Source organism: Macaca thibetana, chromosome 6 (genome assembly GCF_024542745.1).
Source record: "Macaca thibetana thibetana isolate TM-01 chromosome 6, ASM2454274v1, whole genome shotgun sequence".
Taxonomy (NCBI): domain Eukaryota; kingdom Metazoa; phylum Chordata; class Mammalia; order Primates; family Cercopithecidae; genus Macaca; species Macaca thibetana.
This window is the reverse complement of record NC_065583.1, coordinates 19,866,963-19,889,327: the sequence shown is the minus strand read 5'-3', so window position 1 is coordinate 19,889,327 and position 22,365 is coordinate 19,866,963. Positions and strand designations below refer to the sequence as shown.

General features: G+C 34.3%; 1 long non-coding RNA gene across 1 annotated transcript in view; it reads right to left on the bottom strand.

Moving 5' to 3' along the window:
- The window catches only part of LOC126956051 (uncharacterized), an 86,161-nt gene that overhangs the window by 9,934 nt on the left and 53,862 nt on the right, over positions 1–22,365 (bottom strand). The window contains exon 3 of the long non-coding RNA XR_007726226.1: positions 5,752–5,844. This is a non-coding gene — a long non-coding RNA (uncharacterized LOC126956051). The remainder of the gene's footprint in view (positions 1–5,751; positions 5,845–22,365) is intronic.

The following is a 22,365-nucleotide window of genomic DNA, read 5'->3' as shown; positions in this document are numbered from 1 at the left end:
CTCCTAATTTTGAGACATTAGAAGCAATGCATTTATCTTCTAAAGCAAACATGACAGAAATAAAACACGCTTTACTATTTAATTACATTTTTCATAGTATTTTGTAGCTACTCAAACAAAGTATGTCAAAAATTTTAAAAATCTAAATTTGGACTTAACCCATGAATCAAAAAGAAAAGAGCTTTAAGTCAGGAGACCTAAGACTGAGCTTGACTACAAACCATACATTGATGCTGGCTCGTTGTTGAATACTCTGGTTTACTATAACTACTGAAAAGTTATTTTTATTGTCATATTATTGACCACCCAAAATGATGTATTTTAGTAACTCAAAATAATAGAAAAAGGAAATGAACCTTAAAGAAGTATTTTTAATTTATCACCTGTTGTTTTTTAAGCCAGGCCACTTCCTCTTTCTTAGTTTTATTGAGGTATAACTGATAAATAAAATTGTATATGTTCAAACTATACAACGTGATGTTTTTATACAGGTATACACTGCAAAATGATTGCCACAATCAAGCTAATTAACACATCTATCAACTTACATACTTACCTTTTTTGTGATGAGAATACTGAAAATCTATTCACTTGGCAAACTTCAAGTATATTTTTATTAAGTAGAGGCACCATGTAATACATTAGGTCTCCAGAATTTATTCATCTTATAATTGCAAGTTTGTTCCCCTTGACCAGCATCACTATATTTTCCACGTCTCCAGCCTCTGGAGCCCCTCTCTTCATGCCTAAGATACAGTATTGTGCTAAGTTGGATTTCTTTGCAAATCCCATGAGTTGTTCTGGATTTTTAGTAATTTAAATAGTAGCCTAGATGGAATCCATTTGTTTGCCAAATAGTTCATACTAAGATCTGAGAAACACAAAAGGAAAACTGCGTTCAGAGTATTCTGGTAAATGCAGTTAAGTATTTTGGGGATAGCCTTAGGGAAAGAAACCTGCCCTCTGCCTGGCATAAATTATAAGTAATTAGTAGAAAAGAATTTTTTTTAAATTTGAAAATGATAGACTAATAAGCACATGATGCCTATAATTGTAAATAGTTTTTCTTTTTTCCAAAAAGTGTGATTTCAAGTAAAGTTGATTAATAATGGACTCTTAAATCATATACCTTTTATTTAGGTTGATCTTGAGAGAGGCTCATTTGCAACATAACTGTTTCAGGCAGGGTAAAGAGGCAAAATTTCCAAGTGCATACTATGTACTATTAGGAGGATGCCTGAATATACTTTTAAAAGAGACTTTTAGTTAATAAGTGAGCTCTAATTTAAGAGACCCAGTTAGTAAATTTCTGATTAATTATAGTAAAATGTGTAGGAATCATGAATTATTGACTTTTCTCTGAACATTCATATTTTAGGAAACTCAAACACCATGTGAGAAAATACTATTTTAATATGTTTGTAATTAGTTTAGTTTTATATCCAGGTAGCAAATTCCATGAGGGCACAAACCTGTTTATCATATTCATCATTTAATCTTTTGGGTCTAGGAAAGAACATAATAGATTTTCTAAAGTTGCCTATAGAGTAAGTAGATGAATGGCCCTGATAGAATGTAAAGCAAAGACAAACAACCAAAAGAAACGATTCCTATGTTGGCAATACCCCAAACATCTTCTAGAACCCAGGCAATACCAGCCAATAGTCTTTAATTTTAAGTTTATTGAAAATGAAACACTAGCAAATTCTTAATTTTTAAAGATAGCGTTAACTATAGCATCCCTAGGCGTTTTTTTTTTTTTTTTTCTTTTTGGCGGAGTTTCATTCTTGTCACTCAGGCTGGAGTGCAGTGGTGCAATCTTGGCTTACTGCAACCTCAGCCTCCCAAGTTCAAGTGATTCTCCTACATAAGCCTCCCACGTAGCTGGGATTACAGGCGCCCACCACCAAGTCCAGATAAGTTTTTGTATTTTTAGTAGAGATAGGGTTTTGCCCTGTTGGGCAGGCTGATCTCGAACTCCTGACCTCAGGTGATCCCCCTGCCTTGGCCTCCCAAAGTGTTGGGATTACAGGCGTAAGCCACCACACCCGGCCAGCTATACTTTTTGTGCTATAAATATAAGCATAACTTAATAGATATATTTTCTAAGGGATCAAAGGAATGGTTTAAGATCTCTGATTTTGAATTAGTCATATCCAGCTTCAAATACTCATTTATCTCTGTAAAATACCCACTTTTGTAGTGTTGGCCAAATTACGTAATATCTGTAACCTCCATTCTCTCATCTGTAAAATGGAAATAAGAGTATTTACCTCATAGAATAGTTGAGAATGTAAAATAAAACTATTATGCTATATATATATATATATAGCATATATATATATAGCATACACACACACACAGTGATTAGAAAATGGGTGTTGATAAACAATAGATAGTAGCTGTGATTCATGTGATAAGAAAATTCAATTTACTAACAGATTGTATAACCAGATTTATTTAAATAATTAATTTTTTTTTCTATACTGGTATGCAGTTTTTAAGAACTTGGTTTGGTTTTTTAAAAAGTAAGTGGATTTTCTATTGAATTATTTGGAATTTTGTAATACAGACTTTCCTAATTTAGCCACAAAAAATTTATACATATATAAAAAGGGGACTGGTGTCCACAGCAAATTGAATTTGAAATGTTAGATGCTATAAAGGATTTAGAAACAGTGATTTATTAAATCTGAAATTATGATGTCAATTGGAAAATATAAATTCATGTATAAATCACAATATACACGTTTTTGGGAACATGAATAACTACTTTAGGGTAAGAGGCCTTAAGGCTTTTTGAGTAGATACAGCCTTAGTTTCCTTACTTTTAGGTGAAGATAACAGTAACTGTGGGGTCGTCTTCTTTCTATCTCTTTCTTCCCCACTCAGTGAATAGACATGTATACGTAAAAAAGCAGATATAAATAGAGTTTGACATAGCAGTTGTATCGTACTTGGCACATTACTGACAATGAAAATAATGAGTTTGATTATAATGCTCATCATAAATGTGTTTAGCCAGTTAACACTAAAAAAAGTGTCAGAGTCCAGAAAAAAACACTGTTGTAAATACAATAAGGAAGCAACCACTGCATTGAGAAATATCCTTGATTATATTAATTTACCTTCAGAGGCTCATTTTAACTTTAAGATTACAAGATCAGTTTCTCTGCAAAGTTAAACTGAAAAATATGACAGCCTACCTAGGCTTCTCAAAGTGCTGAGATTATAGGCATGAGCCACCATGCCCAGCCTCTAGTTTGATTTCTTAATGTAAATGAACACATAAGAAATGAAGCTTATTCTGTAGCAAGTTTCCTGAAAGTGGAAGTCTGAGGTAATAAAACCTGAAGAAGCCCTTTGCCTTTTCCTATCCTGAGAAATACATTAGATGTTGGGAATCATTTTTGGAGAGATAGAGTCTCAGTCTGGAATTTGCTGGTAACGTACTAACACCTGGGTTTTTTTCCAATCGAAAAACTTTGACTTGAATTACACTTCACGGTTTATTGCCTTGTCACAGCGGGACCCATGACAGGTGGGACCTTAGTAGACTTAGGTGTATGAATTAATCTAGTTTGTGGCTTTGAGCAGAGGAAGAAAATTGAAGCACACCTCCAATAACTGATGACATCCATTATGTGTCTGCTGACATTTTGAGACTGATGCTGGGCATGGAGGAATTACAATGACACCATTTTCTTTCATCATTCAACTACGAAAAATATCTACTGACGTCCCTTAGTGCAATAAACTTTTGTTTTCCTCTATAATATGCTGTTGCATATTATATGATGCATGCTAACAGCATCAAAAATTCAATTTTTATGAACTCCTTCGGAAAACTGCAAAGGCAATTGAGGCTTTTGAAGTGGTGAAGAGTTTCTTTGTCAAGCAAAGTTTTGACTGTAAGAAAAGTGTATGCCATCTGTGATCTTGACAACAAATTTGGTTTGCTACTCTTGGACAAGAAACTCTTTTGTCATTGTAACCTGTGGGTATCAATGGATATAAAGGATACTGCCATCAATCCTCAATTATTTTCCACTGGCTTAAAAGTCACCAATTATATATTGGCAAATACATTGCCATATATTTTTATATATGGCAAATATATATATATTATATATATGTGGAAGAGGTATGGCTTCATAGTTCATAGCAATAAATCTTAGGGAATTTGAATGAAATTCAGGCATCAGCTTCACTTTCTGGAGAAGAAAAATGTCCAGATTGCAAAATAGTTTGACAATGAGAAATTCATCAATTACTCAGATTGTTTAGTAAATAACTTGAGCCATAAAAATAAAATAAATTTTATTGTATGATGCAAGGTCATCCAATCAGTCACCTCAAGTGCTACCTAAGCAGGTGGCTACCTCACCTATCTGCCATTTAACAATGGAGTATTGATGCCAACTGTTACTGGATTTCCCTGTGTTGTAGGAGGTGCTTCTTAGTAGCAAACACAGCTGATTTCTCTGCAGTTAAAAACAAGCACATTAGAGTAGTGTTAAACTTATCTGAGGGTTAATTATTCTTAGGTGACTTGAAAGTTGATTTGTGATTTCTCTTCCTTTACTATATCTCAAAGTATTAATGACTTGAAACTTGCTAAAGATGATCTGGTAAGCAAATGAAATACTCCAGTTCAAATTCCCTCAATGCGTGCTGTAGAATCTTGTTGTTCATTAATGCATGAATATCAATGTCAAGCAACAAAACTTTTGACAATTTTTATTTTGTTTGCTAACTTTGTGAACTATGGTATTAATACTGTTGTCTTCAAAATAGAGAAGTTCAAATCAAATAGATGTAAAAAAGGAAATACATTAATTATTTCCAGGGGAAACCTACATGTCAAAATTTAACTTCATCTTTAAAGCAAACAATATTGACTAATAAAAAATATGCATGCTTTCTAGCAGAATTGAGGCTTCATTTTCATTTTGCTTTCCCCATTTAGGTTTACAAAAATAAGACAAGTAGAGGTCCTGATTTTTGTTAAGAAAAAATTCATTCTATGTGAAGGAAATTAATTTCCAGGTCCATAAAATAAATTGTACATGTATGTTTGCTGTGCTTAGAAAACTTTTGTTTTATTCTTTACCAAATTAATTATTTTATGTAGATTTTAAATAAATTGTGCATTTCTAAAGAAGAAAGTGTTTTCTAACTGTCCTTATACAGACAAATTTGCCTATTCTACATTCTCACATGACCACATACCAGACCCCCTTATAGCAGTTTATCATATGTGCTAGTTTACATATTTTGGTGATTTCATTAAGCTAACATCTCTTCCATTGGCCTACACCTTCCAGGAGAGCAGGAAATCTGCATGTTTTTTCAAAAAATTTATTTTATTTCATTTTATTTTTTCTTGAAACAAGGTCTCATTCTGTTACCCAGGCTGAAGTGCAGTGGAGTGATCACAGTTCACTGCAGCCTAAAACTCCCTGACTCAAGCAGTCTTCCACCTCAGTTCCCTGTGTAGCTGGGACTATCGGTGTGTGTCACTATGCCTGGCTAATTTTTTTTTTAGTAAAGTCTCACTATATTGTTCAGGCTTGTCTTGAACTCCTGGGCTCAAGTTATCCTGCCTCCTTGGCCTCCCAAAGTATTGGGATTACAGGCCTGAACCGCTATGCCCGGCCTGTCTTTCTTTACCATTGTCTTCCCAGCCCCTAGAGAGGGCCTGCCCGTGGTAGGAAGTTGTTAAATGTTTATTAGACAGTGAAGACTTACCAAATTGAAAGATCCTTAAACCCGAAGGAAGAGAGCCATAGTTCTGTGGTGAAGAAAACCTCCTAGCTGCTAGACAATTGATTGGCTCTGGTTCTATAGATTTTTAGAAAAAGAAAAAGAGAGGTAGAGACACAATCAGGAGAACTGCAAATCATTTTCGAACTAGATAATTTTGTTAAGCCCTTCAAATAGGATCCATTACAATATTCTTATACTATTTATATTATTTATTGTTTTACTGTTATATACACACACACAATTTATATATAATAGATGTGATATGTATATTTTATTGTTCTACATAAATTGAAAGACACACATTGTCTTCAGTGCATCATTATTTTTACATGTATATTCCAAGCACCCTGTGAAATAGTTACATGATTAACCTGAAGTGTTCATATCTGTGACCTGCTCTTCACATGTTTCCATTTCAGTGACTCCTAAGAGACATGTCAGTTTTCTAGGTATTTACCAGGGGTCACCAAAGTTAGAAAGTGTTTCTCTAGTCAATAGAAAAATGTTCATCTTTTGTCTAAGGTATGAAGAGTAAAAACTTGTTATCTGAGCTTGTTGGCATGAACAGTTTACTAAGATATAAACAAATACTGAGCAACAATTTTTAAAAAATTTTTTTCTTAAACTAAAAGTATGAAACCACTAATAAATAAAATGCCAATCTGGGAAACATCACTATGAACTACTTACTTTGGTAATTTGGCTCATAAATACATGATTTTTACCATATTACAAACAGTAAGTAATTGTGTCAGCTATGCTTTCACAGTATGTTCAAGATGTTCATTTGTTGGGGGAACTGCAATGAATCAGATAGGACCTGGAACATACCACAATGAGCAATGGCACCCTGTACCTTGCATAAGAGACCACGCAACCTGTTTAATCTGAATGTTAAAGTAACTGCCACCTTCATAAACACCCACTTCACCCTGATTTGACTTAAACACAGCTCTCATTAAGAGCAACCTCAGATCATTGCTAACTCTTATAGAGGCTTAACCATGCAAGTGCAGTGCTGAGATGAGGAATTCAAGTGACATTTAAGGTCTACTTAATTTCTAATAACAGAAAATACACCTCAAGGAGAAAGCCTGGAGATAGAAGAAGAAATAATTATTTCTCTCTGCTCACAGGTCATTGTAGTCGATTTACTATTACTTTCGATAGTTTCAACAGCATGGAATTCTCAGCTTGTGATTCTAGATGATTGTTCTCGTCAAGTTGAGTATACATAGTAAGTCTGAGAAGCCATTCAGGCCCCAGTCTCTAATGGCAGAACATATCATTGATTAGGCATAGCAAAGAGTATGATGGTTTTTATGAACCCATCTATACTAGCCTTACAAGCTCCTATTTTTAATACATTTCTATTTATTTAATAAATTTGCCATTCGAAATCAATATAAAAATGTGGTAAGATCTTAAAATCTACATATATTTGCACACGTATGGATGAATATATAATTCAGTGCATTTTTTTGCATTTACTTTATGAAATACTATCTGGCCTGCTAATCTTAATTTGAAATACATATTGTGACTTTACTAAAAATTGTAAGATCTATAGTAGGATTAATGAGAATAATAGTAACAACAACAAAAGGTATCTTTAATAGGCACTTAATATGTTTATTTTAATATGTTTTCTAATTTTATTTAATTGCATTGTCATGAAAATAATATGATGTGTAGATATTATTATTGTAATTATTATTCCTTCAAGTAGACGATGTGCTGAAACTCTAAAATTTCAGAGAATTACATAGCTTATTGTACTCATCCAACATGAGTGTTTTTCACTAGTCTTCCATTTTGTGTGCCTATTTTGTGTGTCCTTTGATTATTCTGCATTTATTCAATGGACAGGGACAGGAAATGGGTAGAGGACTTTAGAGCAGCATTTTATGGGATAAGCCTCAAAGTGGTCACCATAACTTCTATCCATAATCTGTTTAGCCAGAAGAGAGTCGTGTGGCCATTTCTTACTGCAATTATAGAAGGAGACAAGTGAAACATTTTTTGGTGAACACATGATAGCATCTTCCAGATTCATATTTATTAGTGAACAAAATAATAATCAGAGAATCACATCATATTCCCAGACCAAACAAGCAATCGGGACTTGTATTAATCCGTTTTCATGCTGCTGATAAAGACATACCTGAGACTGCATAATGTATACAGGAAAAAGAGTTTATTGGACTAACAGTTCCACGTGGCTGAGGAAGCCTCACAATCATGGTGGAAGGCAAGGAGGAGCAAGTCACAGCTTACGTGGATGGCAGCAGGCAAAAACAGAGAGCTTGTGCAAGGAAATTCCGCCTTATGAAGCCATCAAATCTTGTGAAACTTATTCACTATCATGAGAACAGCACAGGAAAGACCTGCCCCCATGATTCATTTACCTCCCACTGAGTCCCTCCCACAACACATGGGAATTCAAGATGAGATTTGTCTGGGACACAGCTGAACCATATCAGGACTCTAGGTGTCATTTAAAGTTAGGTGTGACATTTCTAGCTTTGATGAAATAGCAAGAGCTAGACATGATGTCCCATAATGGAAAATGAAAAAGTAGATAAAATATAAGAATCAAGTGCTTTCAGACATTGATCAACATGCTGCATAAGACTGCAGGGTCTGAAAATGGAGAAAAAAAAATGAAGCAAGCCTTATAATTACCCTTGCTTTCTGAAGGTACTCTCTGAGTCACAGTAAAAGAATAGGAAAACCAAGCAAAAAATAGCAAATTATTAAATTTAGTAGCTAGAAATTGGAGTTTGATAAGCCTGAGGCAGCTGATACTAGTGATCAGAGGAACAGAGAAGATGGAGCTATGCAGAGAAAAATCATAGATCTACTCAAGGATCCTTGAGTGAAACTCTCCAGTATGGGGGCAAAAAAAAGATGGGAGCTGTCAATGAAAACAATAATTCACTCAGACATGGAATAATTTAAGTCTGAAACAGCCACAGAAGGAAAGCTTTGTTAAACGCTTTGGCCCTTAAGGAAAGACCACAGATTATCATGCCTTTTGACCAGGACTAAGCTATCCCTAGAGCGGAGGCTGTAAGAGATCTACCACAACAAGACATAAACCAAGTTTCAAAAGGATCCAGATGTCCCGCAAATAACTTAAGTGCCAGCAAGAATAAAGTGTATGGATATATAAAAAATCAGAACAAAATACAGCTCTCTCAAATTGTCTAGCATCTCCTATAAAATTGTTATGTCAAGAAGCAGGAGAAATATGAGCTAGCTATTGCTACATATAAAGGATATATATATATATGCACACACATATACATATATGTATATGTGTGTGTATATAAATATATATGTGTGTGTACATATATATAGCAATGCATGGAAATGAAGGAAAAGTTGAACAGAATGAAGAGATGAGTAGAAGTTATAAAGTAGAACTGAATGGAATTTCTGAAGCTGAAATATTCAATACTATAAGTGTTAAATTCACTGAATTTGATTAAAAGTAGTTTGGAGACTTCAGAGAGAAGAACCGAGAATTTGATGAATCTATATTGAATCTATACAAATTGAGACAGAAAAAAATGGAGATTGATCATACATTTGTTAACATCAAGGCAACTGTGAACTTGACAGAACTTGAAAAGTCCTTATGTGCAAAAAAAGAAAGAAAGAATTTCACAATAAGCTCAAATGTAGTTTCAGTCCACAGATTTTCTTTTTCATTTTATTATTTTAAAGGTTCTTTTGTATACACCGTATATGATACAAATGAGTTATATAACATAACGTGAAGAATGGTAATTTGAGGGGTGTGTGTAATAGACAATATTCTCAATTCATAAATGTTTTAAGATGATTGTGGAGGCAATGCTAATTTTCTTCTTCTAATTGCCTAACCACAAATGACACCTCCATCAATATAGTCAGTTGCCCAATCATCAGAGTCATCCTTGACTTACTGCTTTAGTTGCCTGTCTCCTTTAACAATTCCAGGACCAAGTTTGTGGATACTGTTCCTTAAATTCTGTCTCTACAAACTATACTGTCTGGGCTTCCTTCAAAATCATTCAAGTTGGTCTTCCTAATTTAGGCTTGTGCTTCTAAAATCTATTCCTCACGATGTTGATAGACTTGGTCTTTGTAAACACTTTTGATCATGTAAACCTCACTTAAATGCATTCATTGTCTCCCCATTAATCCAAATAAAAAGTATTTGTTTTATTTTTGCCATAGTTTATAATGTCCTGTATAATCTAGCCCCTGATTACCTCTTCAGCATCATCTCCTGCAAATTTTCTTTCACTTAAAAAAAAAAAAAAAAAAAGATTACATTGCTAGTGAGTCACAATCAGAAAGCTTATTGCTGTAATACTTTAGGATAAATCAATCAGATTCTAAGATTAGACTCTCTGCTTCTAGTTTATACAAGTAAGAATTTATACAAAGAGCTGAAAATCTAATAATATTATGTTTAAAATTGATTTTCTAATGGTGGTGTTTGTACAGTAAAACACAAACAAAAAGGGTGATGCAGTGGCTTATGCTTATAATCATAGCACTTTGGAAGTTCAAGGTGGGACAATTGCTTGAGGACAGGAATTCCAGACTAGCCTGGACAACATAGTGAGATCCCTGACTCTACAAAAATATATAAAAATTAGCTGGGCATGGTGGCTCATGCCAGTGCTCCCAGCTACTCAGGAGGCTGAGGCAGGAGCATTGCTTGGGCCCAGGAGGTCCAGGCTGCAGTGAGCTGAGTTCATGCCACTGCACTACATCCTGGGTGACAGAGCAAGACTCTGTCTCAAAAATAAAAAAATGAAAATAACATGCGTCATGTTACCTAACAGAATTATTATGTCTCTACTTATATCTGTTTGATGTGTTTTCATCTATTTTACATTATGGATCTTGTTTTCTGGTTACAAGTGTAAAGAACTCTGAGAAAATTCTGCGATAGTTACCTAAAATTGTAATATGTTTTGTAATCAAGTATGGGATATTTGTAAATATCTTCTGAATTGAAATTTTAGAGAATTCCTCCTGTTCAAGGACATGTTTTCAGCTTAAAATGAGATTTTTTTTAATTTATAAAAGATCTATAATTACTGCTATGAAGTTTAGAAGGATCTAATTTTTTGTTTGTTTTGGGAGAGTTAAATCATATATTTTAATCTGTTCTTCCACTGTCAGATCATAGAATGACCTGTGAGTCAAAATGTTAGAGACAGATACAAATAAATCTGCAATGACAAAGCAGACATATTCTGCTTATGTTAGCTTTTAATATAAAGGTGATCACTTTGCTTTAATATTCATTGACATACAGTATTTTACATTTGTAAAATAATTTAGTTTTGATAAATTTGCGTATTTTCTGTATCCAGAGACATGATAAACCACTTTGTATGTCAATAAATAAATCTTTCAAAATATGGTATAATTGATTTTAGTGTCTCTTTTCCAACCTCAAAATTAGCTCATCTGTATAGAGGATGTTGAAAGAAAAATTTTGTTACAATTGTTACTTAACTCTTAGTCTTCCCATGAAAACATACGAGAAAATTTTTGAGAGCAGAGTTCTTGTCTTCCATTGTATTCTTAAGACCCAGCATATGTGAGATGCTAACAAACACTTGTTGAAGTCATAAATCAGAATAAATACATCTGTATTTTATGCTTATTTGATAATTGTGGATGTTTGGTATGTAAAATGTTGGATCCTAGGCATTGGGACAGACACAATTGTATAAGGGATATAAGGGTGCATTAAACAAATTCTCTGCTTTCCAATTTAATTAGAATGGTGGCATGTATGCAAATTAGGTCTTTATCTCTGAATGAGTTCTTTCATTTATCATTTAAACTTGTATAAGCTATAGCATTGTCTTCTCAAATCTCCCTAGTTCTGATACTGCTTTATTTGTACCACTTCTGTAGTGTTTGCCATTTTTTATTCTGTATTAGAAATATTTACAAGACCTTTATTCTCCACTAGATTGCAAAAAATAAATAAATAAATAAATCAGGTGAGATCCATGTTGATTGACGATCAATACTTTCAGAGTCCTTAGCAAAAGGAAGAAGTTCAGAATATATTTATTACATTTATGAATGATAAAACTACTCTGTCAGGCAGTATATAATGAATGTGTATGAGTGATCCAATATGATTTAGAGAAGGCATATATCATTTACAACTGGAAATATTTCTTCATTCAATACACATTTACTTATTGTCACTATGTGTCAACTGTTGGGTGCTGATCATATAGAAGTGAATAAGATTGATATATTCTCTGACCTTGTGGAAATAAACATTACTTATTTAATAACTTGAAAAACAAATGTGAATAAATATGATGAAGAAATCACAGGGATTATGAGTAAAGTCTGTTGTGATAGAGGAAGTGAAGGAGTAAGGGTCTATTAGGGTATTCCTTCACGGAGAAGAAAAGAGTGGAAATTCTCAGGAATTAAAGGTATATGTGTGAAGGTAGAGACTGAAGGGTCTGGATCACGAGCCAAAGATAGCAAAGTGATGAAATCAGAAAAATGTGGGGTGTGTTTGGCAGCCCTTGAGTAGATCATGAATAAGAAATAATTCTAACGAGATCAAGAAGGTCAAACTCTAGAGGGGCATCACATGTTTTAAATCTTCGCTTTATCCTGCAGTAGGGCAGGAATTGGAAGAACTGGGCCGTGGGGAGTGGGTACTGGTAACACAAGCAAATGTTGATGAAAAGAGTCAAACTGTAAAATATTTCAAGAGATTTATTCTGTGCCAAATATGAGTGACCAGTGGCCTGTGACACAATTTTAGGAGATGCTGAGAACACGTGCTCAAGGTGGTCAGGTCAGAAATGTGGTCGAGACAACAGGAGGGGGTATTGCTTCCAGGTCAGAGGCAGATTCAAACATTTTCTGGTTGGCAGTTGGTTGAAAGAGTTTATCTCAAGACCTACAATCAATAGAAGGGAACATCTAGGTTAAGATAAGGGGTTGTGAAGACCAAGGTTCTTATTATGCAGAGAGAGCCTCCAGGTAGCAGGCTGCAGAGAGACTAGATTGTAAATGCGTCTTATCAGACTGAATGAGTCTGTTCTATCAACCTTAAAGTCCTGTGTAATGTTAATGCTAGTCAGCTGTGCCTGAATTCCAATGGGACAATGGTATAATGAGGCAGGTCCAACCCCAACTTCCAATTATGGCCTGAACTAGTTTTTCAGGTTAACTTTGGAATGCCCTTCGCCAATGGGAGGGTCCATCAGTAGGTTGGGGACTTAGAATTTTATTTTGAGTTCATTGAAAGAAGCATATGTGTTGGTTACAGAAAGGATGTGGGATGGAGCAAAGGAAGAAGAAAGGAGGACACAGAATAGGAAAATCAAGAATTAGAGATATGTGTTCAAGGACTGCAATTGTCCAGTAGTAAGCCTGAACCAAGGTGAGGAGGACTTTGGAATGACTGTCTTTAAGTGGTAAAAACTCTATACCTCTTCTTCATAAGAGCTCTGTAAGGCAAGGTAAAGGTAAGAACTCTGTAGATCTCTTCTTAAGGTCAGATTTCTGAAGCCCTAAAATGATAACTGCTCATTTGGTATCTCATAATTAAGCCCCAATTTTGAGAAATTCTTGTAGGAGTTTTACCTTATGTATATTAAAAAAATCATAAAGTCTAATAAAGCTCTCATCACTTTTACACCAAATGTCTTCTGAAACTCATAGAAATGAAAAAGGTGGAAAAAGTTAAAGGCCAAAGACAGTTGAAAAAACAAACTATTATTAAAATAGAGGATGGTCAGGCGTGGTGGCTCACGTGTGTGATCCTAGCATTTTGGGAGGCAAAGGCGGGCAGATCACTTGAGGTCAGTTCGAGATGAACCTGGCCAACATGGTGAAACCTCATCTCCACTAAAAATACAAAAAATAATAATAATAATAATTAGTGGAGTGTGGTGGCAGGAGCAGGTAATCTCAGCTACTTGGAATGCTGAGGCAGGAGAATTGCTTGAACCCGGGAGGCAGAGGTTGCAGTGAGCCAAGATTGTGCCACTGCAATCCAGCCTGGGCAACAGAGTGAGATTCTGTCTCAAAATAAAATAAAATAAAATAAAGAAATAAAATAGAGGAAGTTCAAGCATCCTGGTCATCTTGAGATTCCCAATTTTAGTGCTTAAAAGGAACATGCACAAACGTTCATCCAGAGCTACATATATTTTGACCACTATTGCCCTTTCATACATAAAAATGCTCATACACTTGGACAAACCTTCCTATCAATTTTCTTCTTGTTAACCTGGACAAAACATAAGCCAATTTTTTCACTTGAGCAATAAGGAAGATTTTATTTCTATAGTTCTCTAAAGCAGTGAAAACAAACATGTAGAAAAAGTTTATTACTACTATGAGAAATACAATCTGTCTCTTAGTAAACAAAAGAAGATGTCACTTATCTTAAAAATATTCAGTAGAAAATTAAATTTTGACTAATTTACTGTTCCATGAACAGCGCTACCTTTGTAACTATTTCTCCTGGAAGATCCACAAGTCTCTGAAAGTGTTATTCAAGTTTTCCCTAGAGTCTAAAGAAAATAATTTGCTAATGGACTTTCGTTTGATCTGTTTTCAAAAGCAAAGAAGGGCACAAATGATTAGCATCTGAATGTGAGATATAAGAGAACTTCCTTTAAAAAATGATGCTCTCATAATACAATACAAAAGGCATGATAAATGTTTTTGTCAAATCCATAAAAGAAATAATAGAGAGGACACTGCCTTCCCGCATGAAGGATGTACAAGGATGAGGAATATGCCTTGGCAGATCATTTGTACATTACTTTTGGATATGGGACTAGCTCACCCTTTTTAGTATAGAGTTGTAAACAACTGAAGAGGCTTCAACATATTGATCAATACTTAGTTCTGCTCTTGCAACTTCCATGTTTTTTAAATGTATGGCTTTAGGCTTGTGTTACCTGAAATAAACTGATACCATGATGGAATTAGGTTTGAGATAATATTTTTAAAAATACATTTTTGGAAAAATATTTTTAGAGTAAAAAATAAAATTTACAAGGATACATAGAAGCATAATGTAGAAGTTTTCTTTTGTTTTTAGCACCCTCCGTTTTACTCACCAGACTTAACTGCTATTAACAGTTTCTTATTAAATAAAATACGAAACATAGAAGAAATTAATTACTAAGATTACATAAAATAACAGTACGCATATGCAAATTATTTTGTGATTTACTAATAACTTTTATATACTTTTAAGATCTTCATACAACTTTGTATGGAGGGGAAACAAATTTAGAAAGAAAAGTGGCAAATTACATCACTTAGCTAATGACTGGGGGTAGAATTTTGATATACATCTGCTGTCTTTAAGACTATTATCCAATACAAATGGACATGCTTATGCAATCTGCAGAGGATATCACTATGCAGTGGAAGAAAACAAGACAATAAAGATTCCTAAAAGCCAGTTGGTAAATGAAATTAATTTTAGAAAAGCAATCTTATGGTAGCATAGTACATAAACATCATTAACATAATGTGAGGAAATGGCGATATAAGAAACAGGAAAATCGAAGAATCTTTCCTATGCTGTTAAACTAAGCACTAAACAAATGAACGATCAAACTCAAGTTAATATTGGACTCTTGCCCTCAGCCTAAGAAATGGTCCATTGCAACTGATAATCCATTTCCAAACACTATACATTATATTAGATATGCCTGGAATTTCTACTTCAGAGTTTTCAACAGTAACACCATGGAATACAGATTTCAGAAGATGCAAAAAACAAAACAAAACAAAACAAAAACCAAAAAAAAAAACCCCAAAAAACAAAAAACAAGCAAACAAAAAAACAGGATTACACAGACTTAGGTTAAGCAGTATACCATATTTTTTGTCCCATCCCTTTGGATATCACAATAGACACAAAGATATTAAAAGCTCAGTGGATTTTTACAGAAAAGAAACCTATTTAATGTTGTTTATACTAGGTTTTCTCAAACTTATTTGACCCTTCGTCCCATTATTGAATTTACACTATTAAGTTCACTGGACAATATTTTAGGAAATGCATCTACTTATATGTAGGAAAATTGGGACTGCAAGCATAGCAAGTCAGTTAATGGAGTAAAGGACACTGTCTGTCACATGTCATTTTATACTTTGTTCTTGTTCTTGATTTTGTAGACAAAGGTAAAGAAATCTGTGGACACTTTGTTGAGAACTCTCACAATTAATTCTAAACACTAACATACTCAAGAAAACTTGATCTGTGGAAAGACATTTTTAACCTTTTATTGTATATACTGTTTGACTTATTTCAATCTACATGGATACAATCAATCAAATAATGAATCAACACACATTTTCTTTGTTTACGATTCATTCTGCAGGACTGACGTGAAATCTGACTCAAGAGACTTGCAATTTAATTGAGATGGCTAGGGCATGGATACACTGGCAAATTATAAAACTATGAAATGTTAAATATACATTATGGGAAATGTCACAAGCATGAATGATTAATTACTGAGAGTGTTATGCTGTAAGTTCGGAAGCAGTGAGATCACAGTGGGCTGGTTGTGACCTGGGCTGGTGATGAGGTTTCTGAGATTCATGTATGCTAAAGCATATATTTATGGGCTAAGTTCAGGCACAGTTTGAAAAATGGCAAAATGCTAAAAAGCAGGCAAGTATACTTATAAATTTGCATTTTTGAATTAGAAAAGACATTTACTGGTAAGAAAAAAAAAGAAGCTAGGAAATTGGTCAATCCACAGAACTTCAAGAAGATGGCTTTGAATGAAAACAGTGAAACAAATGGAATGAGGGACTAAAACACGTGTATTAATTAGTTGAGCACATTACTCAATCACAGTTCATCATCTTTGCCCACTTTTAAAGGACGAAATGCACAAGTAGGTATCCATTTAGATGGGGCTGAGAGTTAGGAAAGGAATGGAAATTTCCCAGTGAGGCAATTCTAAGTTTTGGCTCAAGGATTGTAAGTAAAATTAGACATCAGAAATTCATACAGAGATATTTCTCTGAATCTATAAGTCAGGAATTAATTTGGATAACAAAACTGCTTAGAAAACATAAGGAATGTAGCTAGATGGAATAAATCTAACAATGCAGGATTTGCTATATTGTTTATATGTGTAAGTTTATTTGGGCTTATAATCTCAAATATATAGGTATTATTGCTTGGCATACTTTAATGAAATCTGTGTTTTCACAAATATGAATATAGGCCACGTAGATTACTTTCCCCAGAATTTTAAAGCATAAAGGAAATTACATCTAATTGAGTCAACCATCTTTTCCTTCATGTAACTTATGAGAGCGCTAGGCAGAAATAACTTGATGTATACAATGAGTTCTCCCAGTTCTGCCTCCTACATTATTTTGACAATACTGTAATCCAAAAAAATAGACATTAAGCCCCAGAATAGTGCATTTAAATAAATATTAATTTTTAAAACATAAGATTTTATATATATATATATGTTTTTCTTATATATATGCATGTAAGTTTGCTCAAAGAAGCATGCTGAAATGCAGTTTACAATCAGGAAACATGATCTGAAAACTGTTAGTTAAAAGCTGAACTACTTAAATGCTCCTCCTTTACTGAATCCCAAACCATATCACAGTTCAAGACATTTTTACAGAACAATTAAAAATGCTAATCCAATAATAATTTGCCAGACCTAACAATGATCTAAACCGTGTCAAATCTATTCTGAACCAAAATCATCCACAGTGAGTCAGTAGCTCTAATTCCCTTGCTCAGTTCAGACTACTCTGGGCTGTGTTATTTCCAGTCATGAGAATGAGCCAGACTCATCAAGGAACCAGCAACTCATTGAAATAAAAGGACTTAAATTAAGCAGTTGGATGATCTGCTTTTTGCTTCTTCTGAGAAAGCTGATGACATGTCTCACGTATCCATTTGTTCATTTAAAAATATTTGTTGAACACCTACTATATGCTGTGTACTGAACAGGGCACTGGGAAATAAACGGGAAAAGTTGACAGTGATGTTGCGCTTGTGGAACATACTAGTTTAGTGGAAGAAAGTAGACACTAAGCAAATATTTTCCCCAAAATTAGGGCATTTGATTGTGACATGCATGCAGAAAAAGAAACAAAAGTACTTATAAGAGTAAATGATACAGGGGGTCTCCTAAGCAAATGTTGCAGTTAGAAACTGGAAGCTGAATCCAAAAGCAATAGTCTCTTAAACTAAATTTGGCTGGTGAGCGAGTAAAATTTTTTTGAATGTGTAAGTGATGCAAATCTATGCAAATACTTTATATCCTGACTCTTCACACCCCTTTTCATATAATTTCTGTATTGGGCTCATTGCAGTTAAAATAATGTTTATACTATAGAGAATGGCTTACAACTGCATGAGCTATGGAAGGATGAGAAGATCTAGAGCCAAATTTTTGTTTTGGCAGCTTTACAAGCCTATAGTTTTTCAGATTGTTTAAAAATGCGATTATTATATTTATTTTAGCACATCTATTATTTTAATCTGACATCTCTGGATCATATTTAAGTTAACTCTGACTTAAAGCATATGACAGTGTTTAATTCTTGTCTAATTAATTTTACCTCTTACTTTGACTAGTGGAGATCAAACTATGTATTACGACAACATAGCGGTATGATCATGTTTAGAGAAAAAATACCATTGGAAACTAAGAAAAGCATAAACCTGAGCATCATTCCATGCTGGAAAAATATAGTACATTTGAAACCATTTGTCATCTCTGAGTTACGGATTTGAAGAATTTAAAATTGTGTATAATTTAATATATTAAAAACATATGGGTATAGATGCATTTCACTTGCATCTATTTTGCATTTATATATGTTTCCATTCTTCAGAGTACCTTTCTCTTTGTATTTGTTTCTTGAATGGCAGGCCGTTTTTCATTACACCTTGCTTTGTAAGACTTGCAAAAACAAAAGGAAAAGGAAAACTCCTACACTTCACGAATATAAAGGGATGTAATTTGTGAGGTTATAAATGGCATCTTTTTACTGTAATAAAATAAGCCAAGAATAAATAAAACAGAATTAAACTGAAGCCCATTAGTGAGCTATGAAACAACACAAAAAGGGACTCAAAGGATTTAATAGCAAATCTTCAAAGAGCATTCTTTTGTGTAATAAATGTTTGACGAAGGAGGAAAACCTGCTCAAAATGCCCTTCAGCATCCCAGGATTTCCACTGCAGGTAGGTGGGGGAGAACCATGTTTTCCACATAGGTAGTAGCGGCTTCCTTGTTTCTATTTGAATTCAAAAAAGGGAAATTGGGAAGCATTGCAATAAAGTCTAATTCTAACATAATTTATTTTTAGTTCTGTCAATGACTTAGAAAGTTACTTAACTGCCGGGCGCGGTGGCTCAAGCCTGTAATCCCAGCACTTTGGGAGGCTGAGACGGGCGGATCACGAGGTCAGGAGATCAAGACCATCCTGGCTAATACGGTGAAACCCCGTCTCTACTAAAAAATACAAAAAACTAGCCGGGCGAGGTGGCGGGCGCCTGTAGTCCCAGCTACTCGGGAGGCTGAGGCAGGAGAATGGCGTGAACCCGGGAGGCGGAGCTTGCAGTGAGCTGAGATCCGGTCACTGCACTCCAGCCTGGGCGACAGAGCGAGACTCCATCTCAAAAAATAAAATAAAATAAAATAAAATAGAAAGTTACTTAACTTTCCAAACCTCAGTTGTCACATCTGTGAGTGGGTACTACAACAGTCTACTGCAGGATGGGATTGTGAAGAATTCTTTGAAATGCAGCATGTAAAGGGCATTATTGCACAGTGCAGCATACAATAAGCTATCTATTATGAGGAACATTAAAACAAAGAAATTGTACGCTAAACACAAAAGAAGTAGGAAATACAGATACAGTGATTAAATAGAAGTCAAGAGAAGAGGGGACTGTAAACATAGTAGCATTTGATATATTTTTGTGGTTTCAACACATAAAGAAAGGAACCATATTTAATAGTCTTTTGAAGTCATATTTTGTTTTCAGAAGCTATGTAATCCAGAATCTATCCCTCAACCCCGAGCACCACCCCAAGTTTTATATTATGCTCTCAATTTAAAAATGTGCTTTGTTGTAAAAGAATATCTTATTGGTTAAAAAATTCACATGGGTATTACTAGTGACTACCAGGTGCTAGAAATAATGAAGAGGGTTTGAAAGCATCTAATTTGGGATTGAGATGATTCTGCAATAGTTTCTTAGTAACTGTATAATATCCTGTGGTGGAACTTTATATTGTAATTGATACTTGAGGAAAACTTAGACATTCTGGGGCTAAACAATGATTTATTATGTTAAATATGTTTGAGAGTTTCAGTTCTAAACATTTTAATGCATTGGACAAATTATCATTGCCTAACCCTGTTCTGTCTGTGAGTTAGGTAAACCGGTAGTCATCAATTGGATGATAAGGTGCAAATGAATTGTTCTGTTCGCCCTGAACATAAATGCAGCTGACTCTCCTTAGTGACAGAGTATAAATAGATCATGTTATATAAGGCACTTTGAGCTTTTTTTAACCTTTCAAAAGAATTAGCATTGCACATAGCATTACTATTTAGGAATTTCCTCCACATAGAACATGGTGTTTAAAAGTCTACTCCTACTGACACCCATCAAAACCAAGAGAGCAAACAGAGATTGAGAATCTGTATTTTGAGGAGTCTTTGTAGGTGAACATAGATTTATGTAGTCATAGGCACAGATACCTTGCCCAACACTGCAAATTGGAAGCTGGTTAAGTGAAATTTCTATTTAAGAGAGAGACTAGCACAAACTATTTCCTTAGTTGCCTGTCAGGTGGCTATTTTTACTGACTTAGTAAAAAGACAGATGGCTATTTTTACTGACTTAGGAAATAGAGTAGTACACAGTATAGTCCTTAAATTTCATACCTACTTTGAAAGTCCTAACTGCATTGTTATACGTTGCTAGTAGTAGTGACAGCCAAGAGATATAAATCTATTTAATATGCAGAGGGAAGACCGCAGCCTACTGAGGATGCAATGCTTTAGAAATTCATGATTCACCCGGAAATTCATGATTCATAGTTATACTCGTGGTTCTCCATAATTTGCCCCAATGAGCATTTCTGTGTCTAAAAAAACACTGTGAAGATCCAGGAGAGTGTAATCCTCTTTTATCCGATGCCAATCAACATGATAATGACAAGACCAAGCTTCTTGAAGAAGACAGAAGCTTTACACGAATCTTGCGGTATCTTTGGCAAGTGGGGACCATATTGGGCGCTTACGGATCTGGGCAGTTTTCCCTGCAGATGGAGATGCAGTGTTCCCCTGATCTATGTGTACTTTGTGTGAGCCAGGTTGTTATCTCACCCACATGAAAGAACATCTGTTCATTTCCCTACATCTATGGTATCTTTCTATCAATCTCTTTCACCATTGCATGTGACAAGTGTGTATTAGCTGGAAACTTTGGTGGAATCCAGATATTATATTCTGTTCCTATCATTGTACTGCCTTGGCAACACCACTGACATGAGAGACAAGTGGTAATTGTGGATTCAGAAATATTGGAAACTGGAAGAGTTATATTTTCTCACCTGGAGCACATTTTAATAATACTTGGAAATGTCTGGACATATTTTAACTTCATATTTGTTCTGCCAGAAAATAAATTGAATAGTCCTTTAGGAATTATAAGGCCAAAGTGAGGGAAAATCAACCAGAGTACTGAGTGAATCTCATTTTATTATAGAATCTGGGACTGACTGTCCATATAATTAGGTAACTAATTAGGAAAAATAATTAACATCTTAAGACTCTCAGTTCATCATCTGTACATTAGAGACTATATTTCTCTGGAACATTTTTTAGAGAATTTTTAATTTCTAAGAAAATGTATATCAAATAGTCATTTGAAGATTATAAAATACCATCTTGTAAAAAATAGTTAGCAACAATTATTTGTATATAAATTAAGAATAAATGGCCAAGAAAGAAGTTAATTACATTAGAGTCTGAAATTATTTGATAATTAACCAACTGCAAGTGCATGTATTTGTGTATGACAAAATGACATATGAGGATAAAATATAATTGGAATATGTTGATTTGTTTATTAATATTTTTAACTGAACTTATCCTGAGTAAAAACATGATAAGAAAGTAACTGTTTATTGATTACCACAGGGTTAAATTTGTCAATTCCATGACTCTTTCTTTTACTGAAGACCTTGGAATAAAATAGGAAAAAAATGGGTTAAAGTTTAGGAATAAAGTGAACATACTTTTGAGCTGATGAAAGAAAATATCATTATAGAGATGAAAATCCAAAACAACAGAAAAATGAAATTAATGGCCCAAACCATTCAGTTCCTTTTGAACAGTCTGTTTTAATGGCAATTGCAAAACATTAACCTGAGAAAAAAGGAATTAGTGAAGCGAAGGTGATTAGATAAAGGTGCTTTAACTAGTCATTTTTCAGCTGCCACAAGATATAGCAGTTCACCAATTCATCCAGTCTTTTTCCTTGCTTTCGAC